The 15,514-nt window shown below is 43.9% G+C and overlaps 1 pseudogene; it reads left to right on the forward strand.

Moving 5' to 3' along the window:
- Positions 1–6,228: 6,228 nt before the first annotated feature.
- The window catches only part of LOC105024702, a 35,135-nt pseudogene continuing 25,849 nt past the window's right edge, over positions 6,229–15,514 (forward strand).

A 15,514-nucleotide genomic window follows, 5' to 3' on the forward strand; every position in this document is an offset into this window, starting at 1 on the left:
AAATTGTAATGATAAATGTACGAGGGCTGAGGCCAGAGTCTATTCAAACCTAGTCCAGGTCGGAAGCATGACCAGATGGACAAGGACAGGGACAACACCTTGCATGTCAGTGAATGCCAAGCAAGCCATTATGATGCTGAAAAGAAACAAGTCATAACCTTATGCTTATCTAAAACTCACTGGCCCAATTTAAATTTATTTTATTTGCTGAGGCTGAGACTCGAGACATAAAGGCCTCAAAACAGATAACGACTGATGATGGCTACTGTCCAGGCCTGACAGACCATCACAGGGTCTGTGGGGGTCAGCAGGTATCAGACTTCAGGTTGGTTTTGCATGCAAATAATAGGCAATTGAATACTATAGATACGTGCATAATTTAGATTTGTATTGATTTGTCACCGTACTGAGACATGCACACCAATGCCCTCATAGGAGGTGGTAAATCATTAATGGAACTTCGTAGCAGGTACATTTATTTTTCACATTTGAAGTATGGAGCCCAAGAAAGAAAACAGTCATTGACCCAATGTTTATGCTGGATGAGCCTGATGTTTTGCTCACCCCGATACAAATATATTGGTTCCCTTTTCACCACAAGGTGGCGCATGTTTCCGCTTGTCTTTTAATCTTTCCACCAGTAGAGGGCGACGAATGTCCACGTATCGTTCTGTCAAGTGGGACTCTTTATATAATATTAATTACTATATCCGTGGTGTCCATCCGTATTTCTGTTTCTATGAGTCACGAATCGCTTACCTTTGGACATTATACAGTACTTACATTGAAAAGGTAATTTAGTGGTATTTACAACGTTTAGGGCTGATTAAACTTAGACCTGGACTTAAAAATGAAGTTCAACGGAATAGAGCTGGACTTTTTTGTCCTGGATTAGGTTTAACATGTATCCGCGAAACCGGTCCTTTACAAAACTTGTGTAAAAATTATTTAGCACGTTAAATGATTTGGGACTAATTAATGATTTCACGTATATCAGATAACCTAACCCAGAAGATTACCCAGAAGTGTAAATTTACATATTTTTTTAATCTCAGTAACTAATCGTTGACAGCGTGGAACTTGCAGCAACTGAACAAAAAATATAAAAACATCCCAGTCTATCGTGACCCAAGACTAAGCATCGGTCTTGGAGTCCACATTGTCACCCACTCCATCGCCGTCTGTTCTGGTTAGCCCGCTGTGGAGGTAAGCAGCAATTCGTTATACAGTACAGTCCACAGGAAGGGTCATCGGTTGCACCTGCCCTTTGTCAAGGTCTCGTGTGACTCAGCATTCAGGTCAGATCCCCGTTCGCTCTCAACAATTGTCCTTCTGCAGGCGCGCGTTAAAGCTCCATCACAACCCCCAAAAATCCCGCCACCTAAACCTTTTTTTTCCCCCAGTGCCGTGTGGTTCTCGGTAACCGGCAGTCTGTCCCGCAGAGACTCACATCACCACAATCGCCACGTCGAGACACCTCCTGTCAACAAAATACCTGCATTATACCTCTACCAAAATGCGTTCCGTCTCCGTACATCGAAATACTACACACTGAAATGTACATGCGCACGTCAGCTGTGAATCCATTTATATTATACTCTCCGCTCATTTCCCACTATCTCGTATGCTCACCACCCGTTTTATATAAAAGTCCATCATGTAGATTCTGTTCTAATGTGTATTTACTTTTTGTTGTCCACCTGCAGTTACAACAATTACAATTCTATGTGGTAATGTAGGTGGCGACTAAATGTGATTCTGATCGTTTTACTCAGACCTGGCTGTTATGTTTGTGTAATGGGCACGCACACTCAGACCCTTGAAGCCCTGCGACTTCACAGTTTGAAATGTCATTTTTCGAGGACCACCCTAGGCCAAAAAAAATCATAGTTCTTTTTAATACAACCACATATATTTTCTTGTTTCTCTGAAGCTCAAAGGCATGTTTTTTTTTTTTTTTTTTTTAAATAGCCGTGGTTGTATGTCAGAAAAAGAACATAAAAAAAAGGAATGGATTTCAGCCAAGAAAGAATGGGGCGCCTTTACACAAGGACGACCACGTACGCTGCAGGTAGGTACAGAGAAATGGTTTTCCAAATACACACTGAAAAAGACTCATCTGTAGACCTCAGCGACTACAGCCATTGTGCCTCAACTCAGCCGTGATTTGTGTCGAGTTTCCCTAGGCGGTTATGTAGTCTGACCTCATCCCGCTGGTCAGGATTCCACGCTGAAAGTCTGACTCATGGAGACAGGTGTGTGTGTGTTAGTGTGTGTGTCTGTGTGTGTTAGTGCATGTCTGCTAGCATGCCAGTGTGTGTATGCATGTTTGTTAATGTTGTTATTGTCGAGCAGCACTCCCAGACATTCCTCGCTTTTTTCCACTGTTTACTGACTGACACCTCAGCAAGAAGCCATGCAAAGCCATTCTTTCCAGAAGTATTCATTCATATTTTATAAACAACCCTTTCTGCAGCACTGTTATGCATATGTAGGTTTGGAGAAAAATATAAAACTGACTGGGGCTTCAGGGTTTTGTTTGTTGTGTCCCGCACAACATCATCAATCAATCAATCAAATGAATTTATAAAGCCCTTTTTACATCAGCAGATGTCACAACGTGCTTTTACAAAACACTGGGCCTTAAACCCCACTGAGCAAACAAGAGTAGTGTTGAATTTCATAGCAAAGGGAGATGCGCCAGTCATTGTCTCGGACTTCTGTCTGTCTTCCTGAGGTGTCTGTCTATTCAATGTGTCTGTCAATCTGTCTGCCTGTTGTCTCAGTCCGCCTGCTTTTTTATGCCTGCTTGTCTGTCTCTCGATTCAGTCTGTCTCTCTGTTTGCATTTTTGTCTATTCACACACAATATGAGATGTATCCACAACATCTCCTCCTGTGCTGTCATAAGTACCAGAGATACAGCCCTGGGAAGAGTCAACTCTATTCTGATAGTACCAGAGATACAGCCCTGGGAACAGTCAGCTCTGTTCTGATAGTACCAGAGATACAGCCATGGGAAGAGTCAACTCTGTTCTGATAGTACCAGAGATACATCCCTGGGAACAGTCAGCTCTGTTCTGATAGTACCAGAGATACAGCCCTGGGAAGAGTCAACTCTGTTCTGATAGTACCAGAGATACAGCCCTGGGAAGAATCAACTCTGTTCTGACAACTCATGTTTGCTAATAAAGAGAGTTTGTGTGTGTGTGTGTGTGTGTGTGTGTGCGTGTGTGCAGATATGGGCATCAAAATGCATATTTAGACCACTCCTAAGAGTTTAGTCATACTTGTTTCATTTTATTCTCAACCACAGTCCAGTGTATTTCATTAGAAGGTACTTTGAAAGCTCATTAAAATAACAATACACATAATGCATTAAAAGAGTTAATTTGTACATGTAAAACGGCATTTTGGTAATTTAGTGTCTAGAACAACTACCATAGATTAACAACCACAAATCAGTCATGGCAATCATTCATTTATACTTAGTTCACATAACATACATTATGTAGTGGATTTTGAATGGAGGTCTTCCCTGTTATTTGAAGTAAAACACTGGCTTTCCCCTAATTCTACTAAATTCTACATATTAGAAACAAAGAAGCTCGCAATTACCCTTACAGGCCCCTTGGAATTGTGCCTTCTCCTGGACAAAAGTTCCTTCTATCCAGGCGAAGAGAAAGTCATGCTATTTTGCTACAATGTCATTGCCGTGCAGAGATACGCTGACTGACATAAAAGAGGTCCTCGGGACAAAGTGGAAAAGCACGCGGTCAATAGAACTGTCCTAATATTGCGCCGACTCATCACGCGAGTCATTGCGGAAACAGCCTATTCATGGACTAGCACAGGTCCTGAGACTAGCCGGCGGGTTTGGCCTCTCTGGGGCAACGCAACGCATGAGAACCAAATGACTCCCTTTCTCGTGTGGTGGCCCGATCACAAGTAGGGTACTACTTTGGAAATAGTGCACCGTTTGTGCCGAGGTCTTCGTCAGCCTGGCTGTGGGAACGCTGATGCGAGGCGATGGCAGGCCGCTTGTAGGTACGCGGTGAAACCAGGCGGTGGTGGAGCAGCGCACTGGAGCAGGAGGTGGTCTGCCGGTGCATAATGCAACTGATGCTGAGAGACAACTGGCAGCGTGCAGGTCCAGAAAAACTAACCAAAATAGACAGGGAAAGAGAGAGGAGGAGAGAGGAGGAGGACGAGAAACACGGGGAGAAATATGGGAGGGGGAGGAGATAAAAAGGGAGAGATGGATTGTGGGAGAGATAGAGAGGGTCAGGGAATGACTGTGTATCTTGGAATGTCCGTTCCAGAGAGGTCCATAGTGACTAGGTCTGTACAAGAACCCTTTGTATAAAGACCTATTATGACAGCATTCCAACTGGGACCCCCCATTATCAGATCCTAAATTCAACAGGGACCTCTCACTATCAGATCCTAACTTCAACAGGAACCCCTCACTATCAGATCCTAACTTCAACAGGGACCCCTCACTATCAGATCCTAACTTCAACTGGGACCCCTCACTATCAGATCCTAACTTCAACAGGGACCCCTCACTATCAGATCCTAACTTCAACAGGGACCCCTCACTATCAGATCCTAACTTCAACAGGGACCCCTCACTATCAGATCCTAACTTCAACAGGGACCCCTCACTATCAGATCCTAACTTCAACAGGGACCCCTCACTATCAGATCCTAACTTCAACAGGGACCCCTCAGTATCAGATCCTAACTTCAACAGGGACCCCTCACTATCAGATCCTAACTTCAACAGGGACCCCTCACTATCAGATCCTAACTTCAACAAGGACCCCTCACTATCAGATCCTAACTTCAACAGGGACCCCTCACTATCAGATCCTAACTTCAACAGGGACCCCTCAGTATCAGATCCTAACTTCAACAGGGACCCCTCACTATCAGATCCTAACTTCAACAGGGACCCCTCAGTATCAGATTCTAACTTTAATAGTGACCCCCTCAATCCAACTCCAGTGAGATAAAAAAACAAACATACAAGACTTTTACTCTCACTTTGCCTGTGAATCTCCGAATTAACCACATCCTGGGAAGGAATTATTTTTAATGCTTACAACGAAGATAAATTGCAGCTTAAGTTAGAATTAATGGAAATCTTTGCAGCTAAAGTTATACACTTAGCTTTTTATTGAACTCTAGTTTGAGAAGCACTGACCAAAATCATAGGCTTTTTTTTTTGGTTACTTTTTTGTATTTCAGCTTTTCTAAGTAACACTTGGGAATTGGGATTATAAATTACTATAAAAATGTGTGCATTTTGATAATGCACTTTGTGTACAATAATAATTATAATAATTATAATAACAACCTTGAATCGAATGCCTTCACTGATAAAACACTTTAATCAGCAACCCCAACTACTCAATTTGCTTGTGCTTTGATGGTCCCAAAACCTAAATAAATAAATACTTGGAAACTCTTGGACTACAGCCCAGCGTTAGCCAACTACATATGAATTCCATGCGCAGCGGCGTGCCCAGCAAATCCATAGTCAGCACTGTTTCTCGCCCCGTGGGTAAGCTGAATGTAAAACGCACTAACACTCTGTCTCCGTATTGGCTAGTGAAGGTATGGAACAGCGTCGCCGTCCAGAACACGCAATTCCCCCGGCACAGCGTCATAATGCATAACAACATAATGCAGACCATTTTTGTTTATGGTAACAATGTTTGCTCCCAGCTAATATCCAGCGGGTCAGAATATAACGCCGCTTTCAAAATGCTAAATTACGAATCGATGTAACACATTTGTACATAATAAATTTACTGACAGTAGGTTCCAACATAATAATCAGATTACACTTATCCAGGCCTATATTGTATTATTTAATGAATATCATGGGGATATAGTCTTGGTCTGTGTTCACTAGTGAAGAAAATAAGCCAATCTAACTGGGACATTTTTATGTCCAAATTAGATCAAAATCATTGTCTTGCTACCAAGAGAAAATGTGTCTCTTAAAAGGGGTCAGAAGACAGGGTGGCAGGAGTGTAGATTTAAGGAAATGTGCGATGGTCGAAGATTTTTTTAGTACCTGGTAAGTAGCTTCAAACGGGTTGCGTTTGGTAAGCCTACGACAGAATGGTGTGCAATGATGAAATAAAACGAAACGGTCCCGTATTGGCCGAAAGGTTTAAATGACACCCATTAATCAGGCCCCACCTCGTCACACCCAAAAAGCTGGACCGAACGTTGCCTACCTCTGTTGAAGCACGTTATGCACCTGGTTGGGGAGTCCATTACATTATGTAGCCCTACAAACCGTCACATTTGAAGATAACATACTGAGATTTAAACCGTCTTTGGAGTTCCTTCAAAATGAATACAGTACGATATTGGAATCAAGTGTAAAATATAGGAAGGAAGAGAGAGAGAGAGAGAGAGAGAGAGAGAGAGAGAGCAGAGGAATTTACGCTGTTTCGTATGAATTCAGTTAAACAGTCCACTTTCGTCTGCTGCGCTCTCTAACAACAGAGAGACGTGTGCGCGCGGCAGCGGTTTAGTCAGCCTCTTTCATAAGAGGATATTCACAGCATTCTCCTGGAGCCAAAGTTTAATCTCTGCGCACTGAACGGGGATTCTACAAGTACCATGCATCATCTGAAGTGTTTTGGATATGTGTCTGTTACTGTTTACCTTTGGACGTGCTTCTGCTTCAAAGGTAGGCAAATGCTTTTCTTGCGTCTTATCTTTTGCGCCGAAAGAAAAGCGTTGCCAGTTTAAGTGCACTGAATTGTTTTGAAAGACGAAAGTGAGCACTAATGGCAAAAGCAGGCAATTCTATTGTGTAAGACATGATCAATACATAGGCGAATAATTAGAGGGTTTGTAGAAAACCTAGTCTTACATATTATAAAAAACGGTGAAATTGTTAATTACAGCGGCTCTATTCACGCATTGGAAACCACCAATGCCAGTTGAAGTGAGAAGTGAGAAGCCCTGCTGTTATTCTCTTTTAGATTATGTTTGTAAATACTGCGACGGTTGATTATGGCATTGCTGTCGAAGCTGTCAAATATTTGCTGTTGGTTTGAATCTCACTCACTGTGTGTGTGTGTGTGTGTGTGTGTGTGTGTGTGTGTGTGTGTGTGTGTCAGTCAATCAATCAGTGATAGCACACGCGCGCAGTGCACCCTGCAGCACTTTGACCTCCTTAATAAACAGGTAACATCTGTCTTGTGTCTGTGTGTGTGCGCGCGAGTTATCTCCCACCAGGGAACGATATCCTTTATTTCATCCGTAAGTAGCGCGCGGTTGTCCATGAAGGCTGGATCTAGGAATCCGCGCTAATATGGTCTGGATATGGAGAGGATGTAGCGATATAAACATTCAATGTAGTTATTTGTATGGCCATGGAGTACATTTCGTTTTTTCATACAAGGACACGAGTTGATAATTTTTTTATTATTTCACTGAGTTTTTTTTTTACACTTCCTCCCTAATCGGATTCCCAAATGGCGCCCTACCGCCCCTCCCCCGTTTAATGTATTGCACTACAAAGGGAGTAGGATGCCCTTTGGGAATGGCGGTAAAACCTGAAAAATATCTGGATATTGTTCTGGATATAATTTACTTCCTTCCTTACCTGAACGCTCCGCTGCATGTTTGCTGGTAGAGGATCCAGGTCCTCACAGATTTGTCGGCTAAAATAAAAGACCCGTATTTAGACCTGGCAGGTCAGTGTGCTTCCCACAGTTTATCAGGACCAGACATTTATCACAGACTAATTAGGGATGACGGACATCCTCAGTCGGTTCCAATTCACATTCCACTCCTCAAAGGACCCTAGTTGACCTTAGTGGTATGTTGGTGGTGTGGGTTTGAGCTTCCCGCCAGCACCTGTTGTGGCAGATAATCCTGCCAGAGGTGTGGAAGGATTATGCCCCCCCCCCCCAAGTCCCTGGAAGAGCTTGGTGATACTGTTTTGTCTCTGTTTCCAGTATTAGCTGGTCGTAGTTTTGTGAGCCAAAGCTAATTAAGGGCTTCATTGCAACAAAAAAAACCTGACCTTTAAGACATCCAATTATCTTTATGGTGACAGATATTAATGTTTTTAAAAATGACTTTTCCCTCAGGGTTTAGACTAACTTGTGAGGGCGTTTCAGCTGGTTTCAGAAATCGAAAGTTTGTTAATGTCAAACCACTAAACTATAGTTCCAAGTCAGCTGGCTGAACATTAAAGATGCTGCTGTAAATTAATCTGTAGGTGTTCTAGGTGTTTGTCACCTGGTCTTTTTTTTGTGTTTGCATTCTTAACTTGGTTACACCCTTTCCCTTCATAAAGAACTACTTTAAAACAGGACCCATGTGTTCAGTTTAAAGTCCTCAGCGCCGGACCCAAATCAATATGTAATCTGCTTATCTTCATGTTATTGTGTGTGTGTGTGTGTGGGGGGGGGGGGTCTACCTCCGTAGTGCTCTGGGAACATAAAAGGGTCGGGTGTGAAGTGGGTTGAACCCATCCAGTTCAGTACCTGAGGTCCCTGATTGAGTATGATAACACTTCGGGAAGAGGTTTTACGGCAGCCTCCACATTCTACACGTTATTCATTTTCATCCTTCCCTTTTGGTCACTACTGTCTCCAGAGTCGCGGAACGTTTGTGCGTTTCGTACTGGGCATATGCCCCGGAATCTCCCATTTCTAGTTCTTCCGTCGGCGATGACAAGCAGTTTGCCACTGACCCCGGAGCCTTGACCCTGTGTGTGATAGAGTTTCTATTTAGGTAGGAAGACGTCACCTTAGCGCCTCACCCCAGAGAGTTAATCTGGGCCTTGGCACAGCTTTGTGTGCGTGTGTGTGTGTGGATGGGTGTGGAGTCTGGACAGGAAATGTAAAATGGTCAGTTAAGCCCCGCCTCCTGAATATGAATGGGTCACGTCGGGGGGCCGTCGCCGAGCCACACAGTGTGTTATAAGCGGTTCAACAATCCCTCGTTTGACCTCGATTCACCGAGCTGAGGGGTTTTATCTCTGTTCCACATAATGTTAAGAGACTGGAACAAGGCCGTGGCCACGTCCCAAACGGCATCCGGCTCCCTATCCCAGTGTGTGGCTTCCTTCACGAGGCCTGGTAACAAGGGGACAGGTCTCCGTTCGGGACGCAGCCGTGCCTGTCCTAAGTCCCCACATCTGTTGGTGCTATCTTGTAAATTCTATTTGTTCAGCGTGACGCTGGCATATGGCTCAGAGCACCAAGCAACACGGGCCTGGAATCCACGTTAGGGGCCCTTTGGTTGACAGGCCAGCATCTCTCGCTGCTGGGCATCTGTCCCGTGGTAAAATGGAAACATGGTCTCAAACTTTTTTTTTTTTTTAAATCTTTATAGAACATTGAAGATGCTAGTCAAAGGATTGTTTTGTGGACTATTAAAAGTGATTATTCCAATAAAATGTATTATTCTTTTATTGGTTCTGTATTCCCATGTTTCAGATTTGAAATTATACAATGGCTACAGGCTTAAAGTGCCGACTGTTAGCTTTAATTTAAGGGTTTCATAATCCATATCGAACTAATCAGTTGCAAATTATAGCATATTTTGTTAGGATTAGGATACCGAGAGCATTGGACAGGTTATGTACAATACTTAGTACTTGGTTGCGTAATATTTAATACTTGGTTGCGTAATATGTAATGTTTGGTTGCGTGTCCTTTGCCTGAAGTCGTTAACCTATAGACATCGCTAGACGCTGGTTGTCTTCCCTGGTGATGCTCTGCCAGGCCTGGACTGCTGCCGTCTTCAGTTCCGGTTTGTTCTAGGCCTTTCTGCCCGTGGTCTTGTCTTCAGCTTGTGAAAGGCACGCTCAGTCTGATTCTGAGGCTTGGCCAGTCAACATGAATCGCAGTCAAATAAGTTCAGAGGCATTTGGTGGTGTCTTGCAGATGTTTCTGGAATACCATGCCCCCCCCCCCCTCCCGCAAAAAGTGATGGTATTTCACATTATAATTTGCCCAACAATGTTGTTATTGGCTGTGATTTTTGTGTATTGATTTCTCTCCACTGCCCTGGACGTCTTGTCAAAATGGCAATATGTTTTGATTTTGTGGCTGGGGAAGGCGGCCAATGTAGAAATCATTGTCATTTCCTGATTGATAAAAATCGACCGAGTTGCTTCGCTTCATGTTTGTGATTAAACGTGCAATAAATAGGAGTAGCGAATCATGTTACAATCTAAATAGCTGTGAAACACTTTTTTTTTTGTAACTAGAAATATTTTTTATAGCAGTGTTCTTGTAGTTCAGCTTTCTTGGGAGAACTTCCCATCAGGCACTGCTAAAGAACAGTACACACTCTGAGACTGAAGCAATGGTGTTAGACTGGATACACTCTAAGTTTTTTTTAGGAAAAAACAACGTTTTTTTCTGTATTAACAATGGTTGTCTTCCTGTGACATCAGTGGGTTATTGTAGGATGTCTTGTATGACATCAATGTTGTAGTAAAGTTGGTATTTTATGATGTCAGTGGTTAATTGTAGGATGACTTAAAGGTGGTGTTGTAGAACATCAGTTCTTAATTATGTGTGGTTTTGTATAAAATCAGTTGTTTATTGAAGGTGATAAGTGTAACACAGACCCCATGATCACAACACTGCTTAGTGACATTTTAAATAATCGAGACAAATGAGTGTGTTTATTCACATTAGGTTTCAATGCACTATTATCCCTCAGGGAAACCAAGACGTGAGGTCGGGTGAATGGACCGAAAATGTGTTTTGTTGACTGCTATGCTGTTTGGGGGGGGGGGGGGGGTCAACCTGCCTGTGTGCAATAATGACATGTTTGAGGAGGTGTTTACATTGAGAATGGACTCGTGTTTTGGCTGTCTATTCCCGAACTGATTACTCTATCATCAACGAGCGCTATCGCCTGCGACTGACAGAATGGGAACGCCGCGGGAAGAACAATACGGCAGACGATCATTGGAGCCATAATGTTCGCCAGTGACATTGTACTGACAGCCGGCGTACAGGTGAACGCCGCTTAGTGTGCCGTCTCGCTGCTTGGTTGTTACGGCGAGAACCTAAGAACCAGTGCTATTTCAGTACAACACACGTGAACTGTGTCGGTCGAAGACGTCTCGTGTCGTTTAAATCGGGTTTTGAGAAGTTGCTCATGCAGTTAAACTAGTATGAATATACGGGGGTTGGGGGGAGGAGGAGATAAAGGAGTATGATTTCAATAGAAGTGAGGGCGGAGATGAGCCAGAAGGAGATAAAGGAGTATGTTTCAATACATTTGTGGAATAGGAAAAGTGTCGTATAGAGATCTTCTGAATGCGGGCAGCGTTGTTATCCGTCTGACAGAGGTGGTCTTTTTTCGCCCCCCTTTGTCAAACTTTCTTTAATGCAACCCAATGAATAAATTATGGCTGATGAATAATTTTTAAGGTAGACCTAGGCTGGGAATGTTATGTAATTTTAAATCTCTGCTCCACATTTAATTCCTAATGTTTTCCAGCTTGCTAAATAATATTATTCCACTACACAAACTGACATTTGTTTGCGCGGCAAAGGCTGCCAGAAAGAGTGATAGAATTTGTATTCTGGTTTTCCTGAAATGCCACACCTCTGTGCCAGAGTGCCTGAACTGTCAATAATGCATTAATGCACCATTTGCCCGGATGGATCATAGAAACACTTAATCCGCATTTTTACAAGTTTGTTTTTGCCAATACTCAGTTTAACTGTTATTATTCACACAATTCAATGGACACTTAACAGGCAGTTTTATTTATAACTAAATGTTGAGTCTCTAGATGACTGCACTCATACTGCAGTTATTGATTTTCTTAGGAAGAGAACAGGAGGAGTAAAAGGTTGAGAGGAGGAGTAAACGGTTGAGAGGAGGGGGTAGAAGGTTGAGAGGAGGGGGTAGAAGGTTGAGAGGAGGGGGTAGAAGGTTGAGAGGAGGGGGTAGAAGGTTGAGAGGAGGAGTAAAAGGTTGAGAGGAGGAGTAAAAGGTTGAGGTGTAGAAGGAGTGGAAGGAAGAGAGAAGTAGCAGAGAGTACGAGGAGGAGAGGAGGGATAGAAGGTGGAGAGGGGTTGGAGGAGAGCGGCAAAAGGAGAAGAGGATAAAGGGACCCCTCGTACTCTTCTACTCCTCACCTCTGATCCCACTACCCTCTCCTTCAAAACGCCAAACCAGGTTCCTGATTCTGGCAGTGTATAACAGAACGCTGTCTCTGGGTCCTGAACGGCATCCTGTTCTCTTCATGGTGCTCTGCTGTTAACTGGTTCCGTAAGGGTCAATTGGGACAGATCCCTGCAGTGTTTAATCCCGTCTTATATTTAGCCTTTCTGATCTGGTTATGCGAGTTTCATCTCTTTAGTGCACATCAGCCGTCAAAGGCGGCGTCCCACTGGCGCCCTATTCCGTGTGTAGCGGCCTTATTTGGCTGGGGCCTGGGTGGGGAAAATGGTGCATTTTGGGACACGCAGTCTTTAACAGAAATCACTTTAGGTGATTTTAATATTGAATAAAGAGACCCAGGTTCCTCTTCGTATCAGGTTTAATGTGGCATACTTGGACAGTCTAGGATGTTGCTATATTTAATTCAAGGCAAAATCATATTTATTTATTTATTACAGCAGAATTCACAAGGAAAGTGTGTTCTTGCTAACACGGTGCTTGTGTTTGATATTGTTGATGCTTGTTCCCTGAATTTTGTAGTGACCTTGAGCCAAACACCTAGAAACCTCTTCCAGAAGTTCAGATCCCTTGGCGTAACAGGAGGGTTGAGCTTTCCGATCCCTGGTCTCCCTAAACCACCTGACCTCTGCAAAATTGAAAGCCGAATTCGGATAGAAGACGAGCGCCATTCCAAGACCTTAAGTGGTTTGAGAGCCTGGATGAAATGAAGTGCAGAAACGCAGCTCGTCATCATCATAACGCCTTTTATGTCGAAGCGTCGTTAAAGGGACCATGGCTACAGGAGAACCGAGGACGAGATGAAAGCCGTCTTCTCCATAAGATGTTATCATCAGGCCAGACAGTTTCATTGGTTTGAACGAACCATTCCTCCTTGCATTTGAGACACTGGATAATATCTAACGGTGCGGGCATGTTTTCTCCTTGGAGCCATTTGCACTGTTTGTACCGAAATGATTGTTATCTCATAGCTTCATAACGATCATATATTACATATTACTTTACGGAGATTTCCAGATCGGTAGTGGGCCTGTATTTTCACTTGGAAAATGGTACGACATAAATGAAATTGGCTGGTAGTCTCTAGTAGGGAGGGCGTACACATTCAGCCATCTACAGGACAAGTACAATGCAGCCTGGACACCCATCGGTACCACAGAACCCACTCCACCATTGTTCCCTGACACGGTTCAAACACTCTGCCACACCGGGCAACCCAGGCTAGCCCTGAAATCAGGATGAACAACGAGAGTTCGGGGACGCCCATGCTACGCCTTGGTCTGAACCAGTGTCCCGGGGTTTTGTCGGTCGCTACGTAAACACGGCGCCTATTCAAACCTGCATTGATGGATGGGCTCGAGCTCCGGCTTGAGTAATAGGAACACATGGTCTTCAGGCACGGATGCGTTTAATTCCTTTAAATAAGTCATAAAGCATAACAATGACACACACACACACACACACTCACTACAGACTATGTTAATAACACTGTCAGATAAGCTTTTAAGAGAAGACTCCATGCCGACTGGCCCCGCTGGCGTGTTCTAGGGAGAAACCTTGGTATCCCGGAATCCCAAATACCACCCTAAGGCCCACGTAGGGCACTAGCCTGCCAGAGACATAATGCACGTTTGGGACTCCAGCACTGTGTTTCAGCCCCGGCTTGAACCTCCCAGACAAAGGCCTGTGTCACCAATGAGACCCTATATGCTATTGGAGCCAGGGAGCAGGAGTGCAATTCGTAGGGTGCAGTTTAGGACAGATTTTCCTGATGTAGCTGTGAGTAGACAAAAAAAGAAATCAGTGGATTTGAAAAAAAAATAAAATGTCAGGAACAAATGAGGCCAGGTTTGCACCTGTTTCCTCTGCAAAAGGATATGACATACTAAAAGAGACAGAATTATGAAAAAAGAGATGGATTCTCTTTGGATAGAAAGATTAGCATAATTAATAAGGTGCAAAAAAGTTGGTGCGTGTTCTTCAAAGGACTAACACAAGCTTTGTTCTCTCTCTTTTTTTTTCTCTTTCTCCATATTGTCTTAATTTCTCTATTTAAAATGGGTTTCATTGGCGTTGGAAACATTTATTTACATTGCCAAAACATAAAAATACTAAAGAACAAATGTGAAGAGAAAAACAACCTATACATTTGAGAAAACACCACACATACAAATGTCTCGAAAGGATGGACATCTAATGTGTGTGTGTGTTTGTGTTTTTGTGCATCTGCGTTTTTGTGTGTGTTTGTGTGTGTGTGTGTGTGCCTGCCCGCACGTGACAAGACGACCTTCACATTTGGGTGAGGAGGTTTGGCGATGAGGGCCCTCACCTTTCACCTCCGTCTGCGCTGATCAGCTGGTCTGGGACAGTTCCTGTTTGGTAACTTGAGAGGAGGTTGTTTGAAGGATGGACGATGCCCAGAATAGGAATCACTCTGTCGGGCGTCATTGGGATGCCACCTCACTCAAATGACTTCCCTCCGCCTCTGATTTACTTTGTTGGCACATTGCGTGTCTTTTGCTTCATCTGCACACTGTCTCTTTTGCTTCATTGGCACATTGCGTGTGTCTTTTGCTTCACTGGCACACTGTGTGTGTTTCTGTATTCTTCTTGTCATGCCAACATCACATAAAAGTCACTGAGTCACTTGACATCAAAGCCCCAGTGTCTATTCATGCGCCTTTTTAATTCGACTTAATCAGATTGTTTCTTCGCTTTTCATTATGACTCCAGCCGTTTGATATTACAATCATCTATTTATTTCATGTTTCCGGGCAACAATTGCAGATTAAACAGCACCATAGTAATTCCACCCACAAACATGACTGTTGTGATGATGACGATGATATGTTATTGTTGTTGAAGTCTGTGTGTTTGAAACCCGAAGAAACCGAGGAAAACGAGGGATGTTGAGAGAGAAAGAGATTGAAAATGAGACAGACGAGAAACATCTTCATAACATGATGCTGCCCCCACCTCACTTCGGTTGGGAGGGAGTCCTTTGGGGGGATGTGGGGACGGGGTCCTTTGGGGGGGATGTAGGGATGAGGTCCTTTAGGGGGGGGGGTCCTTTGGCAGGGGACAGGGTCCTTTGGTGGGGTGGGGGGTCCATTGGGGGGTGGGGAACTGGGTCCTTTGGAGGGGGGCTGTAGGGACGGGGTCCTTTTGAGGGGATGTAGGGACCGGGTCCATTGGGGGGGGTGTAGGGATAGGTTCCTTTTGGGGGGGTGTAGGGATAGGGTCCATTGGGGGGTGGGGAACATAGTCCTTTGGGAAGGGGGGTGTAGGGACAGGGTCCTTTGGGGGGAGCTGTA

Source organism: Esox lucius, chromosome 25 (genome assembly GCF_011004845.1).
Source record: "Esox lucius isolate fEsoLuc1 chromosome 25, fEsoLuc1.pri, whole genome shotgun sequence".
NCBI lineage: Eukaryota > Metazoa > Chordata > Actinopteri > Esociformes > Esocidae > Esox > Esox lucius.